General features: G+C 35.6%; 1 protein-coding gene across 1 annotated transcript in view; it reads right to left on the bottom strand.

Annotated features, from left to right (window-relative positions):
- Positions 1-18,381, bottom strand: part of LOC122402801 (pleckstrin homology-like domain family B member 1) — a 68,422-nt gene extending 50,041 nt beyond the window's left edge. The window contains exon 1 of the mRNA XM_043405900.1: positions 18,096-18,381. The gene's annotated coding sequence lies outside the window, so the exon portion shown is untranslated. The remainder of the gene's footprint in view (positions 1-18,095) is intronic.
- Positions 18,382-18,444: the final 63 nt, after the last annotated feature.

Below are 18,444 nucleotides of genomic sequence, written 5' to 3'. Positions count from 1 at the left end.
ATTCCATTCATTACTCCTGTTCCGGAATACCGTTCGAATTCCGATAACTTGAGGTAGGCCAGGTTCACGATGAATCTCCGTGAGAGCAAGATTCCCCAGGGAACTTCGTTCCTCTTCTTCTTCTTCTTTTTCTTCTTTTTCCTTCTTCTTGTAGAACTTGCAATACTGGATCCCCTTCCCCCCTTCTTTTTTTTTCTTTTTTTTTTTTTTGCAATACCGCAACGACGACGAGCTATCACTCTCGCCAGATCGTCTCAATGCCAGATCCAGTTTCAATGCTCGACGAGTATCGGGACGCCATTTGCGGAATGCAATGCGCGCGCAATTCGAATCACCCGCGCGATCACCGGGGAATTTTTCTTCGAACGCGTCATTTCTGTTGGTTTTTAACACTTTACCGACCGGTAGCGGTCGATTAATCTCGGCTATCGGTCGGTAAGCGTTGGTCGGTAAAACAGTTGATTGATAGGCTCTCTGTCGGTAAGCGTCGGCCGGTAAAACAGTCGATTAATAGGCTATCGGTCGGTAATGTGTTAACTTGAATACTACACTGTTTTATTGTAAAATTAATTACTATATTTTGGCTTTCTATCGAGTTCAGACAAAAGCAAAATGGCGACTATAGACGAAACACAAGTCCCATCTTGCGATAGGTTTTACTTCTTTGGAATTGAATTCCTTTGTTAATTTCCTCCCGTTTTGTAGCTGTTATTTGCTGATTATTACAATGTTCGTTTCTTAAATTCTTATCAACGTGTATGAAAAGACAAAACGATTTAAAATGGCGAGAAAGGAAGGTAATCGCGTTGCTCCCAATACGTTCAGTTCCTATCTGACAATGTCAATTTGCATAGCGCTCGTCGACGCGCAAACAGAGAGAGAACCATGCTCGGCTTTATCATATCTCGTTTCCATGCAACAATAAATTTGCACCTCGTGTTAAAATCACGCGCCTATCTCTCCGCTTCTCGTGCTAAAACGGAATATTAAACGTGTTCTTCAGGCTTCTTATTCTAACTGAGATGAACGTCTCGTAATTTATCCATAAAATCATTTTATCTCAACGTGGTGTTCGTTTCGAAATATTGAATTGTTACGCGAAGTAAAATGATAAATAAGTAAAATAGAGAAGAGTTGCACAAACTGGGCGTTTACGAGCAACACTGATTATTTCAGAATTAGAAATTTTAATATCTTTGTTATCAGTCAAGTTTTTGGTTCTTTTCAGTTATATTTTAAAAAATTCCTCTAAAATAAGGTAGAAAAGTTATGATGGAAATTAGGATACGAATGAGAGGGATTACAACTAAACTATATAGCATAAAGTATTTAATTAGTAATGAGAGAGAGATTCTCTTAAACTATGGGTCTTTTTAGACCCATATATTGTCTGCTATATACAGGATGGTCGATGACCCCTGGGAAAAATTATATTGGGAGATTCTAGAGGCCAAAATAGGACGAAAAGCAAGAATACCAATTTGTTGATGGAAGCTTTGTTTAAAAGTTATTAACATTTCAAGTTCCGCTTCTTCTCGAATTTTTTTCTCGAAAATGCTCAGGATTTCGGGGGTATGACTATAGACCAAAATTGATTGTAATTGACCCCTGAAATCGAAGATAATTTTTCCAAAACGATTTGAAATTTTCTAATTTTGTCGAAAAATTTCACACCTCGAATTTTTTTCTCGAAAATGCGTAGGATTTCGGGGATTTGTCTATAGACCAAAATTGATTGTAATTGAGCCTTGAAATCGAAAATAATTTTTCCAGAACGATTTGAAATTTTTTTTTCCGTCGAAAAATTTCACACCTTCTCGAATTTTTTTCTCGAAAATGCGTAGGATTTCGGGGATTTGTCTATAGACCAAAATTGATTGTAATTGAGCCTTGAAATCGAAAATAATTTTTCCAGAACGATTTGAAATTTTTTTTTCCGTCGAAAAATTTCACACCTTCTCGAATTTTTTTCTCGAAAATGCTCAGGATTTCGGGGATTTGTCTATAGACCAAAATTGATTGTAATTGACCCCTGAAATCGAAAATATTTTTTCCAAAATGATTTGTAACTTTACAATTTCGCCGAAAATTTGTCCACTTATTGAATTTTTTTCTCAAAAATGAGTAGAATTTCGGGGATATGTGCAATGACCAAATATGACTATAATAGAGCCTTGCAATTGAAAATAATTTTTTTAGAACGATTTGAAAAAAATTTTTTTCGCCCTAAAAATTCAGCACTTTTCGAATTTTTTTCTCGAATGTGGGTAGGAATTCGGGGGTATATTTATTCACCAAAAATGCTTGTAATTGACCCCTGTAACTATATATAATTTTTTTAGTATGATTTGAAATTTTTTAATTTCGTCGACAAATTTTACAAACTTCTCGAATTTTTTTCTCGAAAGTGGGTAGAATTTCGAGGGTATGTCTAATGATAAGAAATAATTGTAATCGATCCCCGCAACCGAAAATAATTTTTCCAAAACGATTTGAAATTTTCTAATTTTGTCAAAAAATTCTACACCTTCTCGAATTTTTTTCTCGAAAGTAGGTAGGATTTCGAGGGTATGTCTAATGACAAGAAATAATTGTAATCGATCCCCGCAACCGAAAATAATTTTTCCAAAACGATTTGAAATTTTCTAATTTCGTCGAAAAGTTTCACACCTTCTCGAATTTTTTTCTCGAAAATGGGTAGGATTTCGGGGGTATGGCTATAGACCAAAATTGATTGTAATTGAGCCTTGAAATCGAAAATAATTTTTCCAGAATGAAAAAAATTAAATTAGAAAATTTCATATTTAGCAAATTAATAAAACGATAAGGAAAATTCTATTTCTTTCTAATTTTGGTTCAGATAATAATCACGATCATACTAATCAAGAATCTTAATTTTTTCATTTCATTTAAGCAGAATTACTACATTTATATTGTTTTTAACGGAATCATATTCAATGACACATAGCTCAGTCAATTTTGATTATTTTCACTTGAAAAAATTCGTGAACATTCTTGAAACATGAATAAATATATGTGCAAAATATTGAGATTAAGAAACTTATACTTCCTCTGTAAAAAAATTCCTAAGAAAACCAAAAGAAATTCTAGACTAGATTACCCACTTAAGTGGAATATTTAATTTTAATTTTAATTTTCGTGATATGGGCGTACAATTGTACATATTTCGAGGGGACTCGTGGTACGAGAAGATACGCAAATATTTGCCTGCGCGAGCACGATATCAGCCCCTTCCAAACAAGCCGCGAAGAAACAATTCGCTCAATTTGCACGCTGACGCATGTTTCGGGCGTTATCTCACCTTAAGTGCCATATTTCCCTCTAGAAATTTGTGGAACAGCGATGGTACTGCGCGTTGAAAAGATAATTCGCGGCAGAATTCGGATAAAAATTCTACATTCTGGCAAAATTACTCCCCAAAAATAACAAAAGAGACATTTCTTTGAAACACTGAAAAATTCAAATGACAATCGTTGCAACAGATTTCGTAAAGTAAAAACGTTTCTCGTGTTGCAATCACTTTGTCTCAAAATAGTACGAATTACGACTACATGGTCAAAAATAAACAACACGAACCAACGAGTCGTGGACGTAGATACAAACCAACAATGTGTTTTAAATCAGACTTGTTCCGTATCGTGCCATAAATTCCAGCGTGTCGTTCATTATGTCCTATTAACACTTTACCGACCGATAAAACAGTTGATTAATCGGCTATCGGTCGGTAAGCGTTGGTCGGTAAAACAGTCGATTAATACGCTATCGGTCGGTAAGCGTTGGTCGGTAAAACAGTCGATTAATAGGCTATCGGTCGGTAAGCGTTGGTCGGTAAAACAGTCGCTTAATAGGCTATCGGTCGGTAAAGTGTGTAAAACGTACAGTTCAAATACTTTTCAACCTAAACTTCGTCTTTATATGAAACACTTGAAAAATGAGACGCAATTTGATAAAAATTGATGGTTTCCGTAAACGAAAGAAGACTTTCTCTGCTTGAAAGAGACAAACCCAACAAAAACATTGAAATTATCGGCAATTCTCCGTGCACCCAACGCGTTAAAGTATCTTTCCATCGAACAGATAGTTTGTACTTCCTTGGTGACTGTCTTTCGTTCGATTTCCACCGTTTTTTGGAGAAAGGTCGAAGGAAATTCGTTTAAAATTGACTAAAACTGGTAAAAATGGTAAAAATGGCAAAAATGCTTCGCATTCTGTAGGAACGTTTGGTAATAAAATTGGATGACTTCGACGATGATACCGTATACTTGTCGCGTGTGCATCGCTTCCGCGATCGTCTTGTGCCAAGTGTCACTGATATCGACGGTAACGGGTGACCAACGTGGAACAAATTGACATGCGGCTAAGTTGCTCCGCATAACTGTGGCTATGAGACCGCAGCATTCTTCCAACGGATTATCATTATCGGCCTTCGCGATACTCAATGAATATCCAATGACTCAACGTTACGTGGCAGCCAGAGTGGTACGCAACTATCTATAGGTGATCGTCTTGGAGCGTTTCTTCGATCGAAACGATGAAAAACTACCGTTCGACTAATCGTATCGCGATTTTACGTTCCTCTACGCAACGATCCATTAATACGTCTTTGAAAAACGTTGTTTATTATTCAACGTTCGATTCAACGCGTTCACTATTTGTCCACGGACGTAGCGATGAGAATTAGCGTCTTTCAATATTTGTATAAATTATTCATTTTATTAAATTTTTGAATTCAAATTTATTTTACTTTCGAGTGCGAAAAATTGTAATGGGAGATTCTAGAGCCCAAAATAAGACGAAAATCAAGAATACCAATTTCTTGATGGAGGCTTTGTTTAAAAGTTATAGAAACTTCTCTGACCACACGGTATATTTTCGGAAAAGAATTTTTTTCTCGAAAACGCGTAGGATTTCGGGGGTATGTCTATTCACCAAAAATGATTGCAATTGACACCCGCAGCCGAGAATAATTTTTCCAGAACGATTCGAAATTTTTTTTTTCCGTCGAAAAATTTCACATCTCTTCGAATTTTTTTCTCGAAAACGAGTAGGATTTCGAGGATATGTCTAATGATAAGAATTGATTGTAATTGATCCCCGCAACCGAGAATAATTTTTCCAAAACGATTCGAAATTTTTTTTTTCCCCCGGAAATTTTCACACCTTCTCGAATTTTTTTCTCCAAAGTGGATAGGATTTCGAAGTTATGTCCCTTGACCAAAAATGATCGTAATTAACCCCTGTAACCAAAAATAATTTTTTTCGAACGATTTGAAATATTTAATTTTTTCGAAAAATTTCACACCTTCTTGAATTTTTTTCTCGAAACTGGTTAGGATTTCGAGGATATGTCTCTGGACCAAAAATGATCGCAATTGACCCCCGCAACCAAAAATAATTTTTCCAGAACGATTCTTCTTCAGAGAATTGACACTGACGTTTTAGAAGATTAAATTACTAGAAATTACTAGAAATACTCCATACAAGTACAGTAAATAGTAACAAATTATTTCAATATTATTTTAATATTCCTCTCTGTTAAAGAATTAAAAACACTTTGGAATTTAGGATTCTTTCGACGCCATTTATAAGGTACAAACATGATAAAGATTAAATTACTAGAAATTACTAGAAATACTCATACAAGTACTGTCAATAGTAACAAATTATTTCAATATTCTTTATAGAGAAATTTAGGATTCTTTCGACGCCATTTATAAAGTATAAATACGATCAAGATTAATTTGTACAGTGTAATGGGTATTATGGTCGACTTATGTTAATAGTCCCCCGATTATTCTAATATAGAGAGGTGACGTAACGAACAACGAAAGTGTTATCGTTTACTAGGGCCTCTCGAATGAATAATTCAAGGTTGCGTAACATTCTGGCGGTAGGAAGTCGAGTGGCCTTGAGAGGCGAACGTTCAGGAGTCTTCTGGGAATGCAGTCAGGTAGGAAACACCAGGTGTCACAGCACTCGTTCGTGAATTAGTGGCAACGGCCTTCGAACCACAGTCCACCGATACAAGATCAAAGTTTCTCAAAATTAAAAAATTTCAAATCGTTCTGGAAAAAATATTTTAAATTTCAGGGGTCAATTACAATCAATTTTGGTCTATAGTCATACCCTCGAAATCCTGCGCATTTTCGAGAAAAAAATTCGAGAAGGTACTGAAATTTTTAGACGAAATTCAAAAATTTCAAATCGTTCTAAAAAAATTATATATAATTACAGGGGTCAATTACAAGCACTTTTGGTCATTAGACATATCCTCGAAATCCTGCGCATTTTCGAGAAAAAAATTCGAGAACGTGTGAAAATTTCGGGGGGGGGAATAAAAAATTTCAAATCGTTCTAAAAAAATTATTTTTAGCTAGGGAGCTCAAATGCAATCATTTTTGGTAAATAGACATACCCCCGAAATCCTACGCACTTTTGAGAAAAAAATTCCTAATCGAAAATCTAATCTGAGGTCTTGAAATGGTTGCATGTGAATCTTTAAAATGTCATAACTCTCGAACGAGTTGGACGATTTTAATGTTTGAAGCGGCAAACAATGCGTATTTTAATGGAGAATATGTAGAAATTTTAAAAAATTCCGAAAATTTGTTTCTTGACTCTGTAAAATGAGAAAAACCCCGTAAAAGTGGTCCAATTTTCAAACAACCATAACTCCTACAATAGTGAATATATTTCAATGAAACTTTTTTCTGATGTAGAGCACCTAGGTACCTACAAAAAAGTATTACAAAACTTTTCTGTATGGCGTCAAACAAAATTACTAAAAATGAAAAACGAATTTCCAAGAAAAATCGACCAGGGGATGCCTAAATTTTTCGGCGAAAAAAAAATTTTTCAAATCGTTCTAAAAAAATTATTTTTAGCTAGGGAACTCGAATACAATAATTTTTGGTGAATAGACATGCCCTCGAAATCCTACCCATTTTCGAGAAAAAAATTCGAGAAGATGTGAAATTTGTCGACAAAATTCAAAAATTTCAAATCGTTTTGGAAAAAATATTTTCGATTTCAGAGGTCAATTACAATCAATTTTGGTCATTAGACATACCCTCGAAATCCTACCCACTTTTTGGAAAAAAAATCCTGTATAGGCGGAACTTTAAATGTTAATAACTATTTAACGAAGCTTCCATCAACAAATTGGTATTCTTGATTTTCGGCCTATTTTGGCCTCTGGAATCTCTCTCATTCGTATCCTAATTTCCATCATAACTTTTCTACCTCATTTTAGAAAAATTTTAAATATTACTGAAAAGAACCAAAAAATATTCATTTTATAACAAAAATATTACAATTTCGATAATTTGCTTGCAAGCTCTACTCAGATACAGATTAATACACAAAAAAAAAAACAAATAACTTTCAAATTAAAAAATAGAAAATATTTATTATCATTAGTAATAATAAATGCAGTAATTCTGCTCATACGAAATGAAAAAATTAAGATTCTCGATTAATATGATCTTTTATCGATTATTATCTGAACCAAAATTAGAAAAAAACTAGAATTTTCTTTACTGTTTTATTAATTTGCTAAAGATAATAAATAGAAATCTCGCGAGTATAGATCATCGATTTGCACGCGCCGCGAAACGATCGAGGCTAGGAGAGCCAGCCGCAACATTTCAGCCACTTAATTTTCCTTTCGTCGCAAAAACAAGGACCAGTATCGTCGTATAAAACCGGACAGGAACGGAACAAAGCTACAAATCGATGGGTTGCATCGCGAGAACCGCCGCATTACAAGAACCTGTTACACAGCGTGGCACGAGGGGGGTTTTCTTGTCCTTTCATAGAACGCAAATAATGCAGGTAAGATCGACCTTGAGCATAAAGACCTCCCGAGCGTATCATTTAGTGCATTATGGCCGTTCAGGCATGAAAGGTGCTCGTTACGATTTATATTCCCCGCATATTTCACCTGGTACGCATTTACCCCGAGATTCTCGATCTACCAGGTCGATATACAGAAAAATTTCAATGCAGACAGATTTTAGGGACCAAAATACAACGAAAATCAAGAATAGTAATTTGTCGATCGAGGCTTCGTTAAAAAGTTATTAACGTTTAAAGTTCAGGCTGTGGAACGACGAACTGCGCGAATAGTTGCGCATGCGCGATGGTGAGTCCTGCGCAGAAGACTGCGAGTCGATGAGGTTAGTAAGTCGAGTTCCTCGCGCTGCAATGGGTCGAGTTTTGCTCGTTTTAATCCTGAAATTCTCGCAGTATCTAGATTTTGTAATTTAACTACTATTCAGAAGCATAAAAGGAATATTATAAATCTGTTATTAAGGGTGCTCGTTACGATTTATATTCCCCGCATATTTCACCTGGTACGCATTTACCCCGAGATTCTCGATCTACCAGGTCGATATACAGAAAAATTTCAATGCAGACAGATTTTAGGGACCAAAATACAACGAAAATCAAGAATAGTAATTTGTCGATCGAGGCTTCGTTAAAAAGTTATTAACGTTTAAAGTTCAGGCTGTGGAACGACGAACTGCGCGAATAGTTGCGCATGCGCGATGGTGAGTCCTGCGCAGAAGACTGCGAGTCGATGAGGTTAGTAAGTCGAGTTCCTCGCGCTGCAATGGGTCGAGTTTTGCTCGTTTTAATCCTGAAATTCTCGCAGTATCTAGATTTTGTAATTTAACTACTATTTAGAAGCACAGAATAAAATACCAAATTGTTAGAAAACTAATACAGTATAATTGGATGCGTAATTTTTGTTTTAAACTTAACATTTGCAAACTTGGATTTGTAGGATTAAACGAAAAAGTAGAATAATATTCTTCATGGATACCTATATACTGTATAATATTTTTAATAATTCACGTTTTGTTTTATGCACAACTACAGACACTTTCAGTCTTTTAAAATGATTATTAAGGTTACTTCAAAATGGCAAAAAAGAAAAGAAAGATGAATACCTGGATTCTTTCTTAGATATAAATAACGATTTTGTTAGATTTTAATAATAACGTAGTTTTAATGTAAAACATTTTTAACAATTAACGATTTGTTTTATGCACACCTACAGACACTTTCAGTCTCTTAAAATAATTATTAAGAATACTTGGATTCAGAGATTTTAATAACGACTCAGTTTGAAAAGTAACACAATTCGAATTTTCGAGCGCCAGTGAAATAGAACAAACTAACAAACTAACAAACTATCAAACTAACAAACTAAGAAACTAACAAACTAAAAACTAACAAACTAACAAAGTATGAAACTAAGAAACTAAGAAACTAAGAAACTGACAAACTAACAGTAATATATTTGTTCGATGTCTTTCGTAAAATTGGATAGAAAAGGGGCGTGTAAATTGGGTACCCCCGGGGGCCCCGATAGCCGTAGATACGTCGCTGACGAGCGCGACGGGAATGAACCCTCATTAGACGCGTTTTCCCAGTTGCGCGCGGTGGCTCGTAAATTCCCCGAAAATCAGTGCGCGATGACTCACTGTTGAGTCAGTTAATCCATTTATATCTGCTTTCGGATACGCGATACATCCCACACGTTACCGTTTTAAAGTAACGGTTCCGATGGTAAGATTTCCCTCCAGGGGAATTCACGATGCACGAGGTGCACGTTTAACGATTATACTTCGTTACAAAAATGTATATCTAGAGACGCGGTAGCGTCTCGACGCCAAGTACATGAAAGACACCCTGTATACAAGATATCGATCGACTGTCGCCACCGCTATCCTTTTACTCGTCGCCAGGCTATACTGAAACTTATTTCAATAATATCTCATCACCCCTGGAATATTTTTTTAAATTTAAAGGCACTTTTTCTTACGTAAACCGCATATAAGCTTTCGAATAAGACCGATTCCAATAAAAATCGGTCCACGCGTGCCAGAGATATCGTAATATCGTCTCATTGAAATTGTCGGAAATGGTGTAAGAGATAAGAGAACATTTTTCTTCTTCAGTCGATCGTTTCTCTACCGCGAGTGTCGAACGCGTCACTAACCTTCCGCAGTCGGACGTTACGCGACTCGACGTCAGAGGCGCCACTATCGATGGTATCGTAAACATATCTTCGAGATAATATCAATATTATCGTAAAGATATCGTTAAGAAATGAGTAATATACCTCGATAAGTATTAAAGTATTTTCACTGTAATTTAGTTCCTTTCTAAGAATCTATATACATTCTAAATTTCGTAAATATTAAGCGTACAAATAAATAATGCAATCTTTTCAGCTACATTCAATGCTCAATTTAAATAATAGAATGATCGTGATAAAAAGTGGTGAAATTTACGAGAAACAATTTCGTCCTCAATTTGTTTATCCGATTGTAACCTTACTTTTTACACTAATATAGCTTCTCGTTTATTGAACAAATTCAAATTAGAATTATTCAAATTAGAATAAATAAATAATGAATATTTGTCTCCCTTTAATTTAATAACGATGAACGAACAGGGTTGAACAGTAACGTTAAACAAATGACTCGTTACTATTATATGCAATGTTTTTTTTTTTTCTTTTTTTTTCGAGCTACGGGAGCCACCCCTGTTTCTTTTCTTCTCCTTCGTTGCGGTGAAGTCTGTCAATAACCGTTACCAATGCGGTTTCAGCTCTTTACCGAACAGGTTTCGAACACGAGACGCCTTCTCGTTCGACGTCGTAACGCGCATCCATATTTACGCAGGAGGGAACCGCGTGCGATTTATGGATATTTGGGGAAAAATTCGCGAGCGATTTAACGTTGCTCGCTTTTACGGGAACGTTAAAATAATAATTGCAACGCGTGGAACTTATACAGGGTGTACGGCCACCTCTAGCAAAAATATTAATGAGCGATAGCAGATGCCAAAATAAGACGAAAATCAAGAATACCAAATTTGTTGATGGAAGCTTCGTTAAAAATTTATTAACGTTTAAAGTGCCGCCCTTACTGAATTTTTTTCTCGAAAATCCGCAAGATTTCGTGAGTATGTATAATGACAAAAAATGACTATAATAGAGCCCCGCAACCGATAATAATTTTTCCAGAATCATTTGAATTTTTTTAATTTTTGATTAAAATTTTACACATTCTCGAATTTTTTTCTCGAAACTGGGTAGGATTTCGAGGGTATGTCTTATGATACAAAATAATTGTAATTGACCCCCGCAACCGAAAATAATTTTTCCAAAACGATTTGAAATTTTTTGGTTTCATCGACAAATTTTACACCTTCTCGAATTTTTTTCTCGAAAATGAGTAGGATTTCGAGGTTATGTCTAATGATAAAAAATGATTATAATTAACCCCCACAGTCGAAAATAATTTTTCCAAAACGATTTCGAATTTTTTAATTTTCTCGAAAAATTCTACACCTTCTCGAATTTTTTTCTCGAAATTGAGTAGGAATTCGTGAGTATGTATAATGACAAAAAATGACTATAATCGAGCACTGGAACTGAAAATAATTTTTTTAGAACGATTTGACAAATTTTTTTTTGCTGAAAAATTTTGTCACCTACTCGAATTTTTTTCTCGAAATTGGGTAGGATTTCGAGGGTATGTCTGATGATAAAAAATAATTGTAATTGACCCCCGCAACCGAATATAATTTTTCCAAAACGATTTGAAATTTTTTTTTTTTCGCCGAAAAATTTTGTCATTTTTCTTAAAAATTGGTTTTTCATGTTTAATAAATTCATTTGTAACGCGAATTTAGATCAACTCGACGCCACGACCAACGCTCTGTGCAAGGTGTCATTGATTTTAATTCGCGGTTGTCTGAAAAAAATTAAAAAAAGTCGTCGATCAACGCGATCATTTTTCCACCAGCTCGCGAAAGGCGATCCTTAGATCGAACGGAATTGACCTTTGCACGAAACGCAATTTACGAAGGCAAACACGTGTGCAGAAGCATATTGAGTCCTTACTGACCCCATCAATCTTTATTCGTTTCTTTAATTGGGATAAGTTACAATCTACCAAGACTATTTGATTAAATGAGATCGCAAGAGTCGCGTATACAGGACGGGGCACCTAATTTGACGATCTTAAATCACTAGAAAATTACTTATTCTATGAAAAATTTCTACACCTAATATGAGTGACAAATTTTAAATGATACAAAGAGAATGTACTCTTACAGTTGTTAAATTCCAATAATACTATTTTTAATCACCTAACCCTCCATATCTGGATGATTCGACTTTAAAATATAGAGCAATTTTTATACTGTGGGGTCGCCTCCCATGCTCGCCACCAGAGGGCTCCGCGCTCTCACAAGCGCTCGACCAACCCCTCCGTATATATACACTCCTCGAACGACTTCCCAGTATCCCAGTCGTCTAAGGCAGGGCCTGCTAGAAAGCCTTAGAGCCCACTAGCGTCCCCTACGAATCACCACGAAATCCACCCGCAACAGCGCCACAATACCCAGTCAGAAAATGTAAATAAAAATAAAAATTCCGTAAATAAGCTTCGGAGCAAATTGAATCTTATCCGTTTGAAAAATTGCTTACACGTAATTGAATCTACTCTGCTCCGTGAAGATCGTGCCTTATCACAGTTACCGAGTTACACAAATATTTCTATGAACGATTACACTTTTATCAATTACGATACCAGAGAGTCGATCTGGTATGACGCACGATCGAGATCGAATAAGCGAAACGACGATTCCGAACGTTCATCGATCTCAATGTTTGGCAATTTCGAAAATTGTCTCGCGATTGGCCGTAAAAATTGCAAGACGTTCGCCAGCGAAGCACGGATCGCCGCTACGTAACTCGCAGAGCGCGATAAAGGGCGGAGAAATCGCGTGACGCAATAGACCCGCATAAAGGCAATAGAAATAAACGATGTTAAATTGCTGGGTGGCTCGTTTTTAGCGGCTCTCGTGCTCGTCGTACGAACGAGAGACCATGGAGACAAAGCGAATCTGCGAAAACTTCGCTCGCTGTCGCTGGACGAGCAAATTTTATTCTCGAAGAAAGAATAATGGATACGAAGATGAGGTGGGGAGGCTTTAATATTTAAAATATCATTTCTGAACAGTCTTTATGACAAAAATCAATAGGACATAAAATGTGTATTTTGATGAGGTCTACAACTTTTATTGGAAGTATTTTTCAAAATTCCCACTATTTACGGAATTAAATAAGAAACTATGATTTTTATTGCGCCAATTTTCATTATCATACCCGTTTCTCAAAAACTACTGTCTCTATGACAAAAATCAATAGGATATAAAATGTATATTTTGATGAGGTCTACAACTTTTATCCGACATATTTTTCAAAATTCCTACTATTTATGGAAATAAATAAGAGAATTCACTATCATACTCGTTTCTCAAAAACTATTGTCTCTATGACAAAAATCAATAGAATATAAAATGTATATTTTGATGAGGTCTACAACTTTTATCCGACATATTTTTCAAAATTCCTACTATTTATGGAAATAAATAAGAGAATTCACTATCATACTCGTTTCTCAAAAACTATTGTCTCTATGACAAAAATCAATAGAATATAAAATGTATATTTTGATGAGGTCTACAACTTTTATCCGACATATTTTTCAAAATTCCTACTATTTATGGAAATAAATAAGAGAATTCACTATCATACTCGTTTCTCAAAAACTATTGTCTTTATGACAAAAATCAATAGGAGATAAAATGTGTATTTTGATGAGATCTACAACTTTTATTGGAAGTATTTTTCAAAATTCCCACTATTTACGGAATTAAATAAGAAACTATGATTTTTATTGCGCCAATTTTCATTATCATACCCGTTTCTCAAAAACTACTGTCTCTATGACAAAAATCAATAGGATATAAAATGTATATTTTGATGAGGTCTACAACTTTTATACGAAGTATTTTTCAAAATTACCACTATTTACGGAAGTAAATAAGAAACTATGATTTCCCGAGACAAATTTTAGGTTAAGTAGCTTACAGTGGTTTCAAATAAAAATGTTACTTTTGCAGAATATTATACAGGCTTGATTTGGCAGTGAACGTGTTAATTCATGGCTGTTGGGCAACCCTAGTCGATCACAATCGTCCAGTCTGCTGTCCCAATAATGTGTCATACGTGTTTGGCGAAACGATCGAAAATCGACCGGTTTTGCGGACTATGAGACTGTTCGAAAAGGGGCTGCGCGCGCAGATGCTCGAAAACAGACAATTCCCATTGTACGTTGCGCAGAACGCGACAATGGAACTGCGCGAAATCGATCGGGGAAACTGACTCACGGGGATGATCGTCCCTGTACAGACCAAAGCGATACCAGAGTCTGTTATGGTCGAATACCTTGGCATAAACAGAGACCCAAACATTAATCTGGAAACTGGCCTGAAAAGGGACAACAGCTGCGAATAAAACTGAGAATGTTACTGGCTACTAGGTCGTCGTTCAAACCTCGCGATGGAAAACAAGTCGCTCGTATAGAAAATCATATTAAAACCGGTTTGAACTTGTGGAATTCGACTCTGGGGGATGTGTGCTAAGTCAACCATTGTAAACACAATACGAAGATTCTGATGGAAATGATTGTTTGGAACGTTAAATGCAACGTATTGGCGTCAGCAAGGATCAATTAAGGATCTTAACGTGGGTTGTATCATCCAGGAAATCCAAAGATTTGTCAAAATTTCGAGAAAAGAATTCGAGAAGATGTGGAATTTTTCGAAAAAATTAAATATTTCAAATTGTTCCGAAAAAAATATTTTCGGTTACAGGGGTCGATTGCAATCATTTTTGGTTATTACAAGCACCCCCGAAATCCTATCCATTTTCGAGAAAAAAATTCGAGAAAATGTAGAATTTTTCGAAAAAATGAAATATTTCAAATTGTTCCGAAAAAAATATTTTCGGTTGCGGGGGACAATTACAAGTATTTTTTATCATTACGCGTACCCCCGAAATTCTAACCGTTTCCGAGAAAAAAATTCGAGAAGATGTGGAATTTTTCGAAAAAATTAAATATTTCAAATCGTTTTGGAAAAAATATTTTCGATTGCGGGGGTTAATTACAATAATTTTTAGTTATTACACGTACCCCCGAAATCCCATCCATTTCCGAGAAAAAAATTCGAGAAAATGTAGAATTTTTCGAAAAAATGAAATATTTCAAATCGTTCTGGAAAAATTATTTTCGATTGCGGGGGTCAATTACAATAATTTTTGGTGAGTAGACGTACCCCCGAAATCCTATCCATTTTCGAGAAAAAAATTCGAGAAGGTGTGAAATTTTTCGAAAAAATTAAATATTTCAAATCGTTTTGGAAAAAATATTTTTGGTTGCAGGGGTCGATTGCAATCATTTTTGGTTATTACAAGCACCCCCGAAATCCTATCCATTTTCGAGAAAAAAATTCGAGAAAATGTAGAATTTTTCGAAAAAATGAAATATTTCAAATCGTTCTGGAAAAATTATTTTCGATTGCGGGGGTCAATTACAATAATTTTTGGTGAGCAGACATACCCCCGAAATCTTACCCATTTTCTAGAAAAAAATTCAAAACTGGGTGAACTTTAAACATTAATAACTTTTTAATAAAGCTTCCATCAACAAATTAGTATTCTTGATTTTCGTCTTATTTTGGCCTCAAGAATCTCCCATTAAAATTTTTCCCATGGAAACACCCTTACTAGAGAAATATTGAGAAAGTGCAAGTGCATATAAAGATCATCCAATAAGTAAATGGACAAAATCAACAAAAATGGTTCAGATAATATTAAAATGAGGACTTTAACATCTTTACAATTAATAATTAGCAATCCTTGCAAGAACACGTGTCGATCGATTGTCAATTATTTCGATGTTTATAACCTCTTTCGTGTGATCACACGAATACTTTTTTTTTCACACATAATAAATTCGAATCTTTTCTAAAACACTTACTAACTGTAGATAAGCAATTAATTTTATACGACAATCCCTATTTTAGTGAATAAACAATTTGCAAATATCAAAATACTAAAAATTGCTTTAAGTTCTACCACAAAACTCAACATTTATGAGATCACCTAATATTTGTGAAAAATATTCATCATAATTACAAAACTAACCCCTCTACTACGTTATCCTTATATCGTTAACTAACTTTTCCCAACAAAATCAATCCAACGTGTTATTTAATTCTCGATAACGCATATACTATCAAAGGGGTATCATTACAGGTAAATATCGACCGATTTCCATTGTTATAATTTTCTCATGAATATCCAACAACTCTGAATATCGTTTACGCGAGGAAACGACGCCGTAATCATCGTAAACCATTATCGCCTCCATTACCGTGCCATAATGACTGCACTAAATCCGATTATTCGTCGATAAACGTAATTTCGACAACATTACAATAGAAAGTTACAGCTGAAACTGTTCGACGATAGTTCATTACGATTTAAATCATCGATTATAATCGATAATAATCGCTTAATAATTTCCATGTCCGTCAGTGCATAATACGAGACGAAGAAACGAATGGAAAATGAATGGGAAAACGAATGAAAAAACGAATGGGAAAACGAATGGGAAATGAATGGGAAACGAATGGAAAATGAATGGGAAACTAATGGAAAATGAATGGAAAACTAATGGAAAATGAATGGAAAACGAATGAAAAAACGAATGGAAAATGAATGGGAAACGAATGGAAAACTAATGGAAAATGAATGGAAAACGAATGGGAAACTAATGGAAAATGAATGGAAAACTAATGGAAAATGAATGGAAAACGAATGAAAAAACGAATGGAAAATGAATGGGAAACGAATGGAAAACGAATGGAAAATGAATGAAAAACGAATGGGAAAATGAATGGAAAACGAATGGGAAACGAATGGAAAATGAATGGAAAACGAATGGAAAATGAATGGGAAACGAATGGAAAATGAATGGAAAACGAATGGGAAACGAATGGAAAATGAATGAAAAACGAATGGGAAAATGAATGGAAAACGAATGGAAAATGAATGGGAAACGAATGGAAAATGAATGAAAAACGAATGGGAAAATGAATGGAAAACTAATGGAAAACGAATGGAAAATGAATGGGAAACGAATGGAAAACTAATAGAACACGAATGGAAAATGAATGGAAAACGAATGGAAAATGAATGGAACACGAATGGAAAATGAATGAAACACGAATGGAAAACCAATGGAAAATGAATGGGAAACTAATGGAAAATGAATGGAAAACGAATGGAAAACCAATGGAAAATGAATAGAAAATGAATGGAAAACTCTTTACGTGCATTTCGTTTCCACGTTTCACGGATCAAATCTATTTCGAACATCTCGAATGCCACGATAATGTTGTCGCGTTGCGGAAACCAATCGAAAGACAATCTATTGTATTTAAATCGCACCCGTAACCGTGGAGACACAGTACATACGTGCAGAGCAAACCGTACAACGATTTGTACACTTTGTAACTGTCAGATCGAGCTCAACTAATCGCGATTAAAAAACACACATTATTTGTTTACGGTGCAAACGTAAGTACAAACACGCGACTTTGCAATTCTCGAGACTCTTTCCCGAGACTCCACAGGTGTCGAAAATTATACTGTACAGTCTTTTACGTCGTATCCACGCACTATACAATAAAATTCACGAATAAAGAAAACGTGAGAACAGTGTTAAATTATTTTTGATCTTACGAATCTCTTTTGCTGGAACTTACGAAGGCCAACTGAGAAATTTCTAAATTGATACGATGTATTTGGCTTCATAGGTTAAGTGTCATATATATATATATATATATATATATACACTTCTTTACGAAACGACAAATCGAAGAAAAGAAAACTATTTAATATCAAAATACACAGACACAAAGTGTGTGTTGTGAGACAGAAATCTGCATAGATCGAATCCACATAATCGAAGGACTCGCTGTATCGTGTCTTCTTATATATTTTCTGCGTCTGCGTGTAAAAATTCGCGATCTATCGTCGAATCACGAGCGAATCAGCTCGTTCGACTCGATTTTATCGCTTTTTCGACGAATCGAACAGACAAGTTGAGAAACGAATCACTTCGGCTGAAACTCACCGAGAGATCCGAAGCGGCGATCGAAAATCCCAGAGATCGAGGGGCCGGCGTCCCGCCGTGTCGACGCACCGGAACGGTTTTCAAACACTCCCGACGTCCCCTGCGTGGCACGAATATCTCCACGTCCACCGCGATCCAGCCAATCTCATAATCACGATCACCGAACTTGACACTGAACTGGTTCCTTTTTTAAAATCGAAACACGGCGGCGGCGCCGAACACGACGCTTGTGAACGCCAAACTATCGTGGCAACGGGTGCTTCGCTACTGCGTGACGGTGTTCGTTGCGTGCTCGCCTTTCCGGCCCGGTGATTGGTGGAGGGGATGACCGGGGCAGATGGCAGCCACG

This window comes from Colletes gigas, unplaced genomic scaffold (genome assembly GCF_013123115.1).
Source record: "Colletes gigas isolate AHSC1104 unplaced genomic scaffold, ASM1312311v1 Colletes_gigas_Sc00040, whole genome shotgun sequence".
NCBI classification, from domain to species: domain Eukaryota; kingdom Metazoa; phylum Arthropoda; class Insecta; order Hymenoptera; family Colletidae; genus Colletes; species Colletes gigas.
Note: the sequence above shows the minus strand (reverse complement) of the source record. Positions and strands in the feature narration are given on the sequence as shown.